Consider the following 16,732-nt stretch of genomic DNA (forward strand, 5'->3'; position numbering starts at 1 on the left):
GCAACTAGAGAAAGCCTGCGCCGAAACGAAGACCCAGCGCAGCCAAGAATAAATAAATAAATTTTTTATTAAAAAAAGAGGGAAACAGGCTACACTCACAGGGGAGATGCAGATCACATCCCCCAAGAGACACATGACTGCCAGATCCAAGACCCTTAAAGGGACTGACAAGTGTGTCATGGGTGAGAAAAACAGAAAAACTGAATTGTGTTCTGAAAAAAATCTAAAGTGAGGAGAATCAACACTGAGGGATTAAGCTTCAACCAGGGAAACATCCTTCAGATTCTAACCAAAAATCACAACTTTCCTGGTAATCTGTGCAAAACCAGGACAGTCCCTGTCATGCGGTGTCAGGATAAGGTGAACTGGTTTTTCTTTTTCTTTTTCTCTTTTGGCCACAGCCTGCAGCATGTGGGCTCTTAGTTCCCTCACCAGTGATTGAATCCATGTCCCCTGTAGTGGGGGGCTTCCCTGGTGGCTCAGACAGTAAAGAATATGCCTATGATGCAGGAGACCTGGGTTCGATTCCTGGGTTGGGAAGATCCCTTGGAGGAGGGCTTGGCAATCCATTCCAGTATTCTTGCCTGGAAAATCCCATGGATAGAGGAGTCTGGCAGAAAGTCGACACAGCTTAGCGGCTAACAGTTTCACTTCTCTTTCCTCTGTAGCGGAAGCCCCGGGAGTCTTAACCACTGGACCATCAGGGAAATCCCAAGGTGTACTGTTTTCAACACAGCAGATAGGAGACTAGAGACAGTGGTGGCTTGGGATGGAGAGAAGACCCATACAAAACTTGTTCAAAAAGCTTGCAATAAAGTCCAAATTCCTCAGTGCAACAGGTAAGATACTGTCGGGGCTCAGCCAAATTTTCAGCCTTGTTTCTCTTTATTCCCAACACGCCCAGAATGAGTGACTCCAGACACTGTGCTACGTCCCAAGGGTATACTCTACATACCTATGATCCTGGGCTGGCCTCCACCGAGCTCCTCTTTCCAGCCCTGGGCCCACCTTCACACCACTGTCCACCTGTCACATTTCTTTTGGTCCTTCAGAACACGATCAGAGCGAACTGTCTTCTAAATAGATTTCTCTGCTTTCCATGGTTGTAAGGAACAAGCCCTTCCTCTTTGCTTTTGCTATTATCTTTATTTCCATAAGGAGGCTTTTGAAAGTTCAAGTTTGCTTTGTTAACTGTAAGCTTCCTGAAAGGCAGAAGCCATTTCCTGCCTCTGTATTACCATCCACAGCAAAGAGAATTCCTTGGACTTCACGTATGCTTCATGAATGTTTGTCGGCTGAATAAAAGGTGACCTCAGTACACTGAACTTGAAGGCACAGAATCCTGGCTAATTCTGAAACAATCTCAACATTTCCCAATGTAAAATCGGAAGAGGTAAAATTAAGAGGTCTTAATGCAGGACAGAGTTGGAAAAATTGTGTTTCTCATAACCAACACTGTCATCAACAAAAAACTAAACAAACTTCAGGGCAAGGTGATATCCCTTCCCCCGGGGAGGATGGATGACTCCTATGCTGAGCTCCTGCCATTCCCCACTCCACGATGCCCATCTAACCTTAGTGACACCACAGCTAGCTGCAGTTCTCCAGCAGGCCACGTTCTCCCTCCCACACTGTCCCTTTGTACCTGCTATTTTATCTGTATGGAAGACACACGGGAGAAAGAGCCTTTTCATCCTCAAGTCTCAGTTCACTCAGAGAGTGAACTTTCCTTTTAAACCTCCCCCTGAGTTCCTCAGACAGACTAAGGACCACCTTTCCAGCAGTACTCACTTCCAACCCCTCCCCCAGGATCCCACATCTCCACTTGATTATTATCACATTCCAAAAATGACTTCTTCAAAGGCTCAGCCCAGATAAAAAGGAGCTCAAAGATAAGACTGGTTCTTTTTCACTTCTGCATATCCAGCCCACAGGCCCTCAACAGATGCTGTCTGAAGGGATCAACAATGAGTAAAGGTGCTTTACAAACTACCAACCTTGCTTATATTCACTGTAAGGACTGATGCTGAAGCTGAAACTGCAATACTTTGGCCACCTGATGCAAAAAACTGACTCGTTTGAAAAGACCCTGATGCTGGGAAAGATTGAAGGCGGGAGGAGAAGGGGATGACAGAGGATGAGATGGTTGGATGGTATTACCGACTCAATGGACATGAGTTTGAGTAGACTCTGGGAGTTGGTGATGGACAGGGAGGCCTGGTATGCTACAGTCCATGGGGTCGCAAAGAGTCGGACACGAATGAGTGACTGAACTGAATTGAACTAAACCTTGTTTACCTACAAATAGCTAATCTTCCCTGTTTACTAGGTGGGACAGTGGCAAAGAATCTGCCTGCCAAGATGGGAGACCTGGGTTTGATCCCTGGGTTGGGAAGATGCCCTGGAGAAGGAAATGGCAGCCCACTCCATTATTCTTGCCTGGGAAATGCCATGGACAGGGCCACATGGCAAACTATAGTCTGTAGGGTCGCAAACAGACAGGACTGAATGACTGAGTGTGTGTGCCCGCATGCGTGCATGTATACACACAGACACAGACACACACAGACAGACACACACACCCCTAAGCTCTACAATGTGTTCAGGGTGAGCTGCTCAGCCACTGCTTTCCTTGGAAGAGGCTGACAAGCTAGATTGCATCCCTAGCAGTTTTTACCAGACCCGAGTACCACTCCTATAGAAATCCCAGGTGGTGCTAATGGTAAAGAACCCGCCTGACAATGCAGGAGATAGATGTCAGAGGTGCAGGTTCCATCCCTGGGTTGTAAGATCCCCTAAAGGAGGGCATGGCAACCCACTTCAGTATTCTTGCCGGGAGAATTGCATGGACAGAGGAGCCTGGCGCGCTATTGTCCATAGTGTTGCAAAGAAGTGACTTAGCACGTGCCCACAGAAACAATACTACCCATGAACAGAGTTCCAGGCTGGCCTTTGAAGCCCTATTCTATTTGAAAAGATCTCAAATAATTAAAATTGTTAGTAATTTGAGGACTCTCAGAGCTAGAAAGGAGAAGGCAATGTCAACCCACTCTAGTACTCTTGTCTGGAAAATCCCACGGACAGGAGACTGGTAGGCTGCAGTCCATGGGGTGGCTAATAGTTGGACATGACTGAGAGACTTCACTTTCACTTTTCACTTTCACCCATTGGAGAAGGCATTGCAACCCACTCCAGTGTTCTTGCCTGGAGAATCCCAGGGACGGGGGAGCCTGGTGGGCTGCCGTCTATGGGGTCGCACAGAGTCGGACATGATGGAAGCGACTTAGCAGCAGCAGCAGAGCTGGAAAACATAATACGGGCACACTTCATCTTCTTGCCCTTCACTTCACTGAGCTACAGAGATAGTGCATTTTTCACAAATCGAAGTCATGGGGCAATCCTGTGTTGAGTAAGCCTATGGGCACCATTTTTCCAACAGCATTTTCCACAGAATTGTTTCTATGTCATTTTTATGTATTTTTTACAATATTTCAAACATTTTCACCATTATACTTGCCACAGTGATCTATGACTAGTGATCTCTGATGTTACTACTTAGTGGCACCGTGAACCCTGCTCTTAGGAGAACCTAACCGCTAAATGTGTGTGTTCTGACTGCTCCACCCACTGGCCTTTCCCGTTTTTCTCTCTCTCCTTGAGTGCGTGCTAAGTTGCTCAGTCGTGTCCGACTCTGTGCGACGCTATGGACTGTAGCCCTCCAGGCTCCTCTCTCAATGGAGATTCTCCAGGCAAGAATACTGGGGTGGGCTGCCATGCCCTCCTCCTCTCTCTCCTTGGCCCTCCCTATTTCCTGAGACACAACAATATTAAAATCAAGCCAGTTAATAACTATACAGTGGCCCTGAAGTGTTTATAGGAAAGGAAGAACTGCATGTCTCTCCCTTTAAATCCAAAGCTGGAAATGATTAAGCTCAGTAAAGAAGGCATGTTGAAAGCAGAGGCAGGTCAAAAACTAGGCCTCTTGGGCCAAAGAGTAAGCCAAGTTGTGAATGCAAAGGAAAAGTTCTTGAACGAAATTAAACGTGCTACTCCAGTGAACAGAGAAGTAAGAAAGTGAAACAGCCTTATTGCTGATATGAAGTTTTAACAGTCTGCTTAGAAGATCAAACCAGCCACAACATTCCCTTAAGTCAAAGCCTATTCCAGGTTAAGGCCCTCACTTGCTTCAATTCAGTAAAGGCTGAGAGAGGTGAGGAATCTGTGGAAGAAAAGTTTGAAGCTAGGAGAGGTTGGTTCATGAGGTTTAAGGAAAGAAGGTGTCTCTGTAACATGAAAGGACAAGGTGAAGCAGCAAGCGCTGATGCAGAAGCTGCAGCAAGTAATCCAGAAGATCTAGCTCAGATAATTCATGAAGATGAGTACACTAAACAGCAGATTTTCAGTGTGGCTGAAGCAGCCTTCTGTTAGAGACAGATACCACCCAGGAATTTCATAGCTAGAGAGGAGAAGTCAACGCCTGGCTTCAAAGCTTTGAAGGACAAGTTGACTATTTTGTTAGGGGCTAATGCAGCTGGTGACTTTATACTGAAGCCAGTGCTCTTTAGCGTTGTGAAAATCCTAGGACCCTTCAGAATTAACACTAAATCCACTCTGCCTACGCTCTATAAAGGGAACAACAAGGCTTGGATGATAGCACATCTGTTTACAACATGGTGTGCTAAATATTTTCAGCCTACGCTTGAGCTCGGGGGGCAGAGAAGATTACTTTAAAAATATTACTATTCACTGATAGTGCACATGGTCACCAAAGACCTCTGATGAAGATGTGTAATGAGAGTAATGTTATTTTCAAGACTGCTAACACAACATCCATTCTGCAGCCCATGGATCAAGGACTAATTTTGGCTTTCAAGTCCTATGATTTAAGAAATACATTTCATATGGTTATGGTACCCACAGGTAGTGATTTCTCTGATGAAACTGGGAAAAATAAACTGAAAACCTTCTGGAAAGGAATCACAATTCTGGATGCCATTACGAACATTCATGATTCCTGGGAAGAGGTCAAAACATCCATTCAAAACAGGAGTCTGGAAGCAGTTGGTTCCAATCCTCATAAATGACTGAGGGATTCAAAATTCCAGTGGAGGAAATAACTGCAGATGTGGTAGAAACAGCAAGAGAACTAAAATTAGAAGTGGAGCCCAAAGAAAGTGAAGCCACTCAGTCGTGTCCGACTCTTTGCGACCCCATGGACTGGAGTCTACCAGGCTCCTCTGTCCATGGGATTTTCCAGGCAACAGTCCTGGAGTGGATTGCCATTTCCTTCTCCAGGGGATCTTCCCAACCCAGGGCTCGAACCCAGGTCTCCCGCGTCTCCCGCACTGTAGACAGACACTTTACCGTCTGAGCCATCAGGGAATCAACCAAAACTGTAACTGAATTGTTGCAATCTCATGACCAAACTTGAATGGGTGAGAAGCTGCTTCTTAAGGACAAGCAAAGGAAGTGGCTTCTTGAAATTAAATCTCAATCTACTCCTGGGGAAGACTGTTGAAATGACAACAAAGGATTTAGATTGTATCAACTTGGTTGACAAAGCAGTGGCAGGGTTTGAGAGGAATGACCCCAGTTGTGAAAGCTCTGCTGTGGGTAAAATGCTAACAAACAGCACTGCATGTTACAGAAAATTCATCTGTGAAAGGAACAGTCAATGAATGAAGCAAACTCCACTGCTGTCTTATTTTAAGAAATTGCCACAGCCACCTTAACCTCAATAACCATCACACTGATCAGTCAGCAGCCATCTTAGAAGTAAGACCCTCTACTAGCAAACAGACAAGACTTGTTGAGGGTGCGTGTGATTCCTAACGCTTTAGCAATAAACTATTTTAAAATTATGTACATTTGTCACTTTAGACATATGCTATTGCATACTTATAGACTATGGTATAGTGTAAACACAGCCTTAAATGCACTGGAAAACCAAAAAATTCATATGACTTTGCTTTACTGCAGTGGTCTGGAACTAAACCCGCAATATTCCTGAGGCACACCCATATTAATAGAAGTTCCCTGCCTGTGTTGTGGGCGAGACTAAAATCTTAGCCTTCCCTTTTAATGCAAATACCATGGAGAAAGATAACCTACAGTCCGAACCACCGTGGTCTTTACGGGATTCACATTATAATCAGACAGTGCTCTCTTTGTGGATTGGTCATGGCCCCTCTTATGTGTCAGGTGGCTTTCTCCCGCCTTCCCTTTTCTACCTCCACCACGTGTATGGTCAGGAAGAATTGGTTGAATATTAGCCCAAGTAAAACATAAATGGAGCTTCTAGAAGAAAAACTCATACACTGCCTGCACATTTATGCTCCCACCATAGCTGGGCCCTCAAAAAGGCTGAACCCTCCCTCTACTTTCCCTGGAATCCCAGCTCACTGAGGACTTGCACTGCCCGCCCCAAAGCTTCTCTGCTGTGCTCAGACCCCCACCTCAAAGCTATGTACTTTCGCTTGCGAATAACCCCCACCTCACTTCACAGAGAAAACGAATGGCAACTGGACAGGAGTTCCCTCCCCGAGCATCTGCCCTTTCTAACTCCAAATTTCACCCATTTATTTTTAATGTTTATGTGTTTATCGGGCTGCACTGAGTCTTAGCTGTGGCATGCAGAATCTTTAGCTGTGGCATATGGGATCCAATTCCCTGACCAGGGATTGAACCTGGGGCCCCTGCATTGGGCACACAAAGTCTGTGGCTAACTCCAAATTTTAAATGAAGGACCTCACCATCTGGCAGACCACTTCACAGACTCATCATTGTTATCTCAGTGTAATCCCCATGCCAGGTTTCTAAGGAAGATATCATCACACCCAGATGACTGACAGATGAGCAAACTGAGGGTTAAAGGAATTAAGGAATTCAAGGATGTGTCCACAGTCCCATGATCACTAAATGACAAAACAGAATCTGGGTCTCCTAACGCTGAGTTCACATTGTACTGTACCACATGTTTCAGGACAGCCTCAACCTACCTTCTCGACTCTCCTTCACACGTCCCATGGTTTAAACTAACTGACCAACTGAGTCTACACAAGCGCTTTACAAATAAATTGCCTTTGCTATTTAAAAAAAAAAAAATGCTTTTTCTGATTGTAAGATACATGCGGATTATAGAAAATTCTGGAAAACACAGAAAAAAGATGAAAGCATAAGATTAAGTCATCCATAAAGTACTTCCCTGGTGGTACTGTGGGTAAGAATCTGCCTGCTAACGCAGGGGACACGGGCTCTATCCCTGAGCCGGGAAGGTCCCCCGTGCTGTGGAGCAACTACTGAACCTGAGCTCCAGAGCCTGCAAGCGGAAGCCACTGAAGCCCTGGCATTAGAGCCCGTGCCCTGCAACAAGAGAAGCAGCCCCTGTTCTCTGCCCCTACTGGAAGCCCACACGCAGCAGTGAGGACCAGCAAAACCAAAAATAAATGAATAAATAATTTTAGACAGTCATCCCTAATAATAAGAATAAACAATTTACAATCATACACAATGTGGATGAATCACACAACGTTGAGTGTGAGAAACCAGACACTAAAGAGTACATGTTGTCTGATTCCATTTATAAAAGGAACAAAAAATACTCAGAGCTACAGAATGCCATTAGGAGTCAGGAGCACACGGGGGTTTGTGGGAATGAGGGTAACATCCTAGTTCTTCATCTGGGCACTTGTTGCATGAGTATGTTCATGCGTGAACATTCAATGAAGCTTAATTCATGATGCGCATGCATATGTGTACACAACTGTGCATGTACAAACATACATACATGCATGTAATATGCTTGAAGTCAGACAAAGTGTTTATATTCTGGTGTTTTCTTCCTGGTGCTTCTTTTTCCATTGTTAAATTATGATCACACTGTATATAAAACTTTATCTTCTGTCATTTCAGTAACAAAAAGCATATGCACTTACCCCAGTTACTAGAAATGCTTCATCAACACTTTTAATAACTGTGTGACAGTCTCTCTGGTGCCTGCATCAGTGCCCTGCGATCAACCACTGAGATGTTTCCAATGTTGATTATTACAGATACTGCTGTAGTGAATGCCTTTACCCTTTCAGTCACTTAGGCACTCTCCTGCTCTCCTTTATATATTTATAATATTTATCTTACAGCATGTTCTGCCACATGCAATCACTTATCATACCCTCATTGTTCATAATAAGCTTCCCCAAACTACAGACCCACATTACCCTTCCTTGCAACCTCCACAGAACCTTCCTTCTAAACACAGTAAGTGCTTATTATTTGTTTAAGTGTTTCCAGAAGCCAAAGAAAACCTTCTTTCCTACAAACCTAGATTTCAGTTATCATCTCAGTCATCCATATAAAATGAACGATTCAGTCAGCTATATTCCAACTCTTCGTTTAGTCTGCACAGCTAAATACTTGAGAGGCAGTTTATCATGGTTCCTCTTGAGGGGATAAATGTTAGCTAGAATTCATCCAACAACTAACAGTGTTGTTGTTAGTAGTTAGTGTGTTGATCCAAGTCCTAAGGATCTAGTGAGAATCAAACAAGTTCCTCCTATCAAAGTTTACAGTTGGTGGAGCATTACATAAATACAGAGCTTGCATTCAGGAAACCATAGTGTAGTAGGAAAGGTAACATGAAACAAACCCCAATTCCTCCTGAGCTTTCAAATCACAACTGTACAGATGGGAACAAATACCGGCCCCAGAGCCAAGCTCTGAAGACTTGGCCTGGGTGGGTGCCTTCATGTCTGTTGTCTGTGAACAAAGATGCTTGCTGTCTTTAAAATACACTTAAAGTAATTTTACAAACACTACTAATCCCATCATATCTGATAATGTAAAAAGTACAACACGTTTAAAGTGCTAATAAAAAATAGATGCAAATACGACAAACATAAAAGGAGAGCTAATAAAAATAGCTAAGTAGCATAAAAAATATTTGGGAAGAAGCCTGAAGAGCAAAGGATGAATGGGGCGAAAGTGAAAAAGGTTAACTTATAGCTATTATAACCTAGCAGTCATAAGTAACCAAAGAACTTCAGAAGCTTCTCCATCCTGAACACAACAGGATGATCAGAACCAAAGGTGGAAAGTTGGCCCAATGTTAGTTCAGGAGGCCAGGAAATTGCTCTAGAACAAAAAGGCTGAGCACACAGGGCTGAGCCCATTGAGGCTCTTGCAAACCAGGAGGTGATGAGTGACCCTGGACTCCAAGGGCTACTAAGGGCCTCCCCAGGGCTCCAAAGAGACAGTGGAGGAGCCACCTGCCTCAAGAGATTTTTAATATGGACAAAGCCGCTCCACTTCAGAAAGCGATGCCACACAGAACATCCAGCAGCAAGGGCAGAGCGGGCTATAAAGCTTCAAAGAGCCAACTTACACTCCTTGAACCGGATCAGGAGACTGCAAGCTTAGAGTCTTCTTAGTCACTTTGAACCTGTGAACAAATGAGCTTAAGAAGAGCCCCTCAGAAGCTCAGCTGTTTGAAGTAGAGAGCCTCTGAAATTACAATGCAAAGGAAGGAGAGAAATATACACGCACGTGGTGGAGAAGGAAGGCAAGACGGACTCCTGAGGGAATGAGCACCTCCTTCAGGAGCAGAGGTCGGCCAGGTTGAAGGGTATTTTGGTAGGGAAGGGAGAGGTTGAACCATTTTTTTCATGAGATCAAATAGCACGTTTAGATGTTTCAGCATCAGTGCATGAAACAGCGTGTTAATTCAGTTCTGCTAGAGCCTGGCTTGTCCAGATGACAGGGGAAAGCTGGAGGGCAGCCAAGCTGGGAGGCAGGGCAGCCACAGGGTGGGAGGCCAGGGGCAGATTTCACAGATCCTGTGGGCTGCAGAAGAGTCTGAACTCAAGCCTGCAGGCAGTGACGGAGTGGAGTTTTCAGCAAGTCAGTGAGATTCATGTATCCAAAAGCTCTGGTGATATGCAGAAAATGGGTCTCAGGCAGGGAGACCAGTGACGTGGCAGCAGTCCAAATGAGAGATGCTAAATTAGGGTAGTGAATGATGGAGAAATGGAAACGATTTCCTGAGCTATCCAGAAGGGTGCTCAGGACTAGATGAATTAGTCAAGATGAGGCGGTACAGGAAAGGCAAGATTAGGAACAAGGTGGATGAGAGTGCCACAAAGCCAGGTCAAGCATCAAGGAAGAAGTCCCTGATCCCGAGGGACTGCTGTGTGTTTTGTGGAGAGGGGTCTGCAAGTCACAGTACAGAAACAAACAGAATTTTGAAAAAAATATTCCAGGTGGCTCAGAGGCCCCCTGCTGTCCACATATAACTGAATTTTAAGACATCATAGGTGTGGGAGGTAGGAAGGAGGTCTCAAGCAGCCTTTCTCAACCAGGAGGCTACTAACAAAATACAAGGGACATGTCTTCACCACGTGGCCCAGGTTCTGCCCGCTACACGGTGGAAATACCTGTAACCTGGACTCTGTGACAACCAAAAGATACCCCATGTATCTCCAAATGGTACCTGTGTTTGGGAGCTTCTGGTCAAAAAGGAGAGGAAAAAGCAAAGAACATTTAGTCTGAAAGATGAGAGATGGAAGGAAAAGCAAATCTCAGCCTCCCCTCCAGCCAACAGGTCAACCCCATGTCCAAACACACCACTGTGTGACCCTTCTCTCCACTTACACCACTAGCACCTTACTACTCCATCCCTGGCGTGAATTACTACGGTCATTTCCTCACTGCTCTTCCTGCTTCCATTCTTTTTCTCTCCTTTTTATTAAGTCACCATGCTGTACATGACTTCCCTTGGGACTTATAACTGTTTTTGTACTGTGTGACTCCCTCACCCATTTCATGCCCCCCCATTCCTAGCCCTTATTTGTGCAATTGCAAAAGCCTGCACACGTAAGTGAGATTGAGATCATATAGTATTTGTCTCACTCTAACTTATTTCACTTAGCATAATGTCCTCAAGGTCCATCCATGTTGTGGCAAATGATGGAGTCTCCTTCTTTTTCCTGGCAGAATAATATTTCACTGAATATGGACACCACATTTCCTTTATCCATTCATCTACTGATGAGCACTCAGGCTGTTTCCACATTTTGGCTTCCCGCTTCTACTCTTTTTTAAAGACTATCTATCTACTCATTCATTTGGCTGTGTGGGATCTTTTGTTGCAGTTTACGGACTCTCTAGTTGTGTCCTGCTTCTGTTCTTAATTTCCCTTTCCACAAGACAGCAAAGTGAACCTTTTCAACATTACTATTTTATTTAACAAGTACTTTTGTAATGTCTGGGGCTTCCCTGGTGTCTCAGATGGTAAATAATCTGCCTGCAATGCAAGAGACCTGGGGGTTCAATCCCTGGCTTGGGACGATGCCCTGAAGAAGGGAATGGCTACCTACTCCAGTATTCTTGTCCGGAGAAATCCATGGACAGAGGATACAATCCACGGGGTCACAAAGAGTCAGACACGACTGAGCGACTAACCCTTTACAGTGTTTACGATCTGCCATCCTCTGCTCTACAAGCATGAACTCACTGAATACTCAGAACACTGGGAGATAGGTGTCATTCCTAATCCAACTCTACCAGTGAGGCGCAGAAGTTACCGGACTACTCCAAGGGCGCAGAGCCAGTATGTGCAGGGCTGGGATTTCAACCCAGCCAGCCAGCCCCAGAGTTCATGCTCTTGCCGACTACTCCATGTTACTCTCCAATTCATACATTCCTCTGCTCAAGACTGTCAACTGTCTTCTTACCCAAGAGTAAAACCCAAAATCCATGTCACAGCCAATAAAGCCCTAGTACAGGGGTCCCCACTACCTCTTTTCCTTCATCTCCTACAACTGGTCTGGCTACTCTGATGGGCACACCCCTATGTGCCTGTTCCAGGGTCTCTGCACTCACTGTTCCCTCCACCTGGAGAGTGTCTTCCTCCAGACAGCTACAGGGTTGGCACCTTCACTTCATTACTGTCTCTACTCAAAGGTGCTCTCCTCAGTGAGGACTTCCTGCCCATCCAATACCAGATTACATCTCTACTCCCACCCTAGTATTCTCAATTTCTCCACTCTCCTATATTTTTTCCTCCAAAACATTTATCATTGTAAAATGAGTGTACAATTACTCATTCATTTATTATCTAACTCCCCCTGGTAGAGTACACTTTTCATGAGAACTGGAGTCTGTGTGTTTTGTGCTCTTACAGCCCCACACATGGAAGGGCATGCAGTTTATTTTTGAATGAATGAACAAAGAGCGGTGACAAGGAAGCCAAGGAGAAGTTTTGAAGCAAAGAGAGAGAGGTCAATAGTGTAAACACGCTACAGAGAACTTTGGTCGTATTGGGGTTTTCATATTGAAAAGCTCCCATTGATTCTGGCAACTAGGATATTGGTGCCTGTGGCAAAAAAATGTTTCTAAGAAATGGCACCTTTGGAGAGTGAGTTGGCAGGTAATGCAGCAGAAGTAGCAAGCACAGACAACTCCTGTAAGAAGTAGGCTGTGAAAGGAGACAGAAGGAGCAGGACAGTCAAGAGAGACTTGGGCATGTTCTTTCCAGGCTGAGGATAAGGAGCTGAGGAAAAGTGAGATAGAAATTTAATGAGGGACTTCCCTGGTGGTCCAGTGGCTAAGACTCTGTGCTCCCAATACAGGGGCCGGAGTTCAATCCCAGGTCAGGGAACTAGATCCCACATGCCACAACTAAGACCTGGCACAGACAAATAAATAAATGTTTTTTAAAAAAAAGAAAGAAAAGAAAAAGAAATTCAATGAGTGGAAGTGTTATCAATGGAGAAGGCTGTGGGGATGGCTGCCTCCAGACTGTGGGGGTGGGGAGGGCCGCCCACGTCAACTGGCAAACTTTCTCCTCCCACCCTGGATGACTGACACTGACAGTGTTCTCTAACTCAGGTGTTCCCTGACCATCGATCTGGACAGGCTGCAGACGACTTAGAACTAGGTCTCTCCGAAGAGCCCGGAGGCCTGTCCAGACCTCCAGTTCAGACAGAGTTCAGCGGAGCTGGGTGAGGGGAAAGGCACCAACTCCTCACTGAGATGCTTCACACACTTTCATCTCCACATACACGCAGACATCTCTCTTACTCCAAACCAGCCCTGAGTGGCAAATCAGTAGCCCCATTTAAAGACTGGGGGGGCGTGAGGCTGGGCCAGTATCATAACTTTTCTAGGGCTACCCAGGTCCAGCCTGGCTTTTAACTGAAGTGGCACTCTTTCCAATGTGCACTGCATGTCATTACTCAGGAGAATATAACACGAGGAGCTGCCCTATGGCATCTTACTTAGTTCCCCACTAACCACGCCCATCAGGGAAGTCCCCCTAGCTTTTTCAATGTATAAACTTATTTCTAGAAGAATAATGTAATCTTATTTTCGATTTTCCAATATGAAAATTACTATTATTAAAAGATGAACATGATTTAGCACTCAGAAGCCAATGACGGTAAATAAGAGTGACAAAATATATTGCCCACATAAATAAAACCTCGTGGAAAACTATCAAAACTCTCTTGTTAAAACCTGTATTTTTATCTGATTTCTTATCAAAACAAAGAATAAAACATATACTTCTGAATGAGAAAATGCCTTTCTTCATGCATAAAACTTGGACAGCACTGGAGTTAAATGTAGCGAGATCTGTGATATATCTGAATGTGACCAAAAAAAAAAAAAAAATTGCCAAAAATAAGTCTTCTAAATCCTATAGCAAAGCTGTGAAATAAATAGGTAATAAATGCTATTGGTGCTAAAACGCTTTTGGCAACTTCAAGCTCATGTAGTTCAGTTCAGTTCAGTTCAGTCCAGTCACTCAGTCGTGTCCAACTCTTTGAGACCCCGTGAACCGCAGCACGCCAGGCCTCCCTGTACATCACCAACTCCTGGAGTCTACCCAAACCCATGTCCATTGAGTCGGTGATGCCATCCAGCCATCTCATCCTCTGTCATCCCCTTCTCCTCCTGCCTCCAGTCCCTCCCAGCATCAGAGTCTTTTCCAATGAGTCAGCTCTTTGCATCAGGTGGCCAAAGTACTGGAGTTTCAGCTTCAACATCAGTCCTTCCAATGAACACCCAGGACTGATCTCCTTCAGAATGGACTGGTTGGATCTCCCTGCAGTCCAAGGGACTCTCAAGAGTCTTCTCCAACACCACAGTTCAAAAGCATCAATTCTTCGGTGCTCAGCTTTCTTCACAGTCCAACTCTCACATCCATACCTGACCACTGGAAAAACACAGCCCTGACTAGATGGACTTTTGTTGGCAAAGTAATCTCTCTGCTTTTTAATATGCTGTCTAGGTTGGCCATAACTTTCCTTCCAAGGAGTAAGCGTCTTTTAATCTCATAGTTGCAGTCACCATCTGCAGTGATTTTGGAGCCCAGAAAAATAAAGTCATGTTTACTGGCTACTCTGCATGACCTTTTCTGGGCTCCAAGGTCATGCAGAGTAGCCAGTAAACATGTATACACGAGGGCTTCAACAGTGACTTTCTTCTCCAGCACAGGGTGGCTGGAGGTCAGGTGGTGCGAATGGTAAAGAATCTGCTGCTAATGCAGGATTCACAGGTTTGATCCCTGAGTCAGGAAGATCCCGAGGAAGGGAATGCCAACCCCCTCCGGTATTCTTGCTTGAAAAATCTCATGGACAGAGGAGCCTGGCAGGCTACCAATCCATGGGGTCACAAAGACTCAGACATGATTGAGTGTGTGCACACAACACACACACACACCCAGGGTGCGAGCATCCTGGGGCACAGAGCCTTCCCACAAAGGCATGCCACACTGTGCACCCCTCTTCAGTCCCCCTCCCAGTATTTTTATACAAGGAAAAGCAGGTTTAAATAAGGATCAAGGTGAGGAAGAGGGTCTGGCTAGAGAGGGCATTTCTACTTGTCATGGCTTCCTGACTAGAAAATAAAAGATGGGAAAATGAGGGGATGACAAGAACAATCTCCTTGAGTGAAGCCCATGTATGAAAAGCTGAAGATATCTTTTCATGATGTTAACCAGGTAAACTACCCACTTCTCTTCCGTAAGAGCACCTAGCCCAGAGCTTGGCACATAACAAGAGGCTCAAAATGCTTTCATCTCCCTTGTTCTACTCTCGCCACCTGAAGCCATCCAACTTTTAGGTGGCAAAAACTCAGGGTCAAAGATACAGAACATTTAAGGGAAAACTAGAGGTTGAGTGCAAAGAAATAAATCCTACAATCACCTCCTAAGTTCCCTGTACACTTGGTGACCTACCAGATACAAAATTGGGAAAGAACTGGAATTACTGCACGCTGAGGGTGTGAGGGTAAGTTCTAAAAGGAAATCAAAGTCCTAAAAAACTAAAGTCAAAAGAACATGTGGATGATTATGCAAGAAGTAGAGGCCAGAAACATTAATAAAGACAAATACTTCAGAGTCATAGTGCATCAAGTGAATGTTTTGTAAAGAGCAACCACATGACAAAAACACTCAAAGCTTTAAGCCTTCCTTGGCCTTGGAAAGTCATGAGACTTTTTTGGCTAGAATAAGGAATGTTTCAGAGAGAGGGGAAAAAGAACTTCCATACCTCTAGGTGGCTCCCATTTTTAAGCAACTACCTCTCTACCTTAACTAAATGGCCAAGCGATACCTAGTTATTTATACAAGTTACAGCAACACCTGGACAGTATTGGGCATCTTCAGGTCTATAACTCTCCTTTTTCTACCAATCTGTCCTTCCTTCCTTTGAATTCAATCACTGTGTAATCCACAGCTGCTGACTAACATGTTATCACATGACATGCAAAGTAATATGACATGGTAAGGTTTTTTTCATCAGCACAGGATTACTGAAAGAAAAAAAAAACACCCTAATCCCTTTAATGATGTACTTAGAAAAAAGGATTATCTACAAAAAATCACAAGAGTAACACTAATGAAAAGGTGTCTCAGTTTATTTGTGAATTTTCCATAGAGCCTCAATGTATTCATTTTACCTGATATGTGCAAAGGTTATTTCATGGTATACATAAAACCAGCAAAGAAGGAATGTAGGAGATAACCAAGCCTGGCTTTTGTGTTAGGAGAAGTAGGTTTAACAGTGATAAAGAAGGCAATCAATATACAAATCACAACTTGTATTACTATCTTACTCATTACAATAATAGTTATTAAACATTTACTATACACACAAGAAGCACTGGTATCTATAGACTAGTGAATAAACCAGGCATTATTTCTGCTCTCAAAGGCATGAGAGAAACATGAGACAAATAATAATTATAAATTGTGGTAAGCATTAAGAAGGAAAAGCTAACTCTATGAGGGAGACAATAAAGGGGTTCTAAGTTGCATGACTTTAAGAGTGGCCTTCTCAGAGAAGACCTTTATAGAGGATATCAGAACCAGCACAGAGGATGAGAAATTCCTCGAGGGGGTGATCCTAAAACAGACCACCAGCAGTAGCCCTAGCTGAGCTGGCTATAGAGTTGGATCCTGTGGCTGACCACAGATGATGATGGGGGACGCTGCCAAACCACACAGGACCTTGTAGATTTTATATTTCATCCCAAGAAGAAGAGCTCTGAAGACTTTAAACAGCAAGTGACTTCTTTTTTCCCTTTCTGGCTGCTGGTGGGAAGAAGGGCTGGAAGGAGGGCAGAGCGTGAGCAGCAGGTCTCTGCAGTGGGGAATGAGGATGGTTGCTTGAACTAAGATGGGAGCCCAGTGGAGACTGAAATCAGGTTTCAAAGAGATTATGCCAGAAAAAGTAGA

General features: G+C 44.4%; 1 protein-coding gene across 4 annotated transcripts in view; it reads right to left on the bottom strand.

The window, feature by feature from the left end:
* RASSF8 (Ras association domain family member 8) overlaps positions 1 to 16,732 on the bottom strand; it is a 140,684-nt gene that overhangs the window by 116,450 nt on the left and 7,502 nt on the right. The window lies entirely within an intron of this gene.

Source organism: Ovis aries, chromosome 3, assembly GCF_016772045.2.
Source record: "Ovis aries strain OAR_USU_Benz2616 breed Rambouillet chromosome 3, ARS-UI_Ramb_v3.0, whole genome shotgun sequence".
In the NCBI taxonomy this organism is placed as follows: Eukaryota; Metazoa; Chordata; class Mammalia; order Artiodactyla; family Bovidae; genus Ovis; species Ovis aries.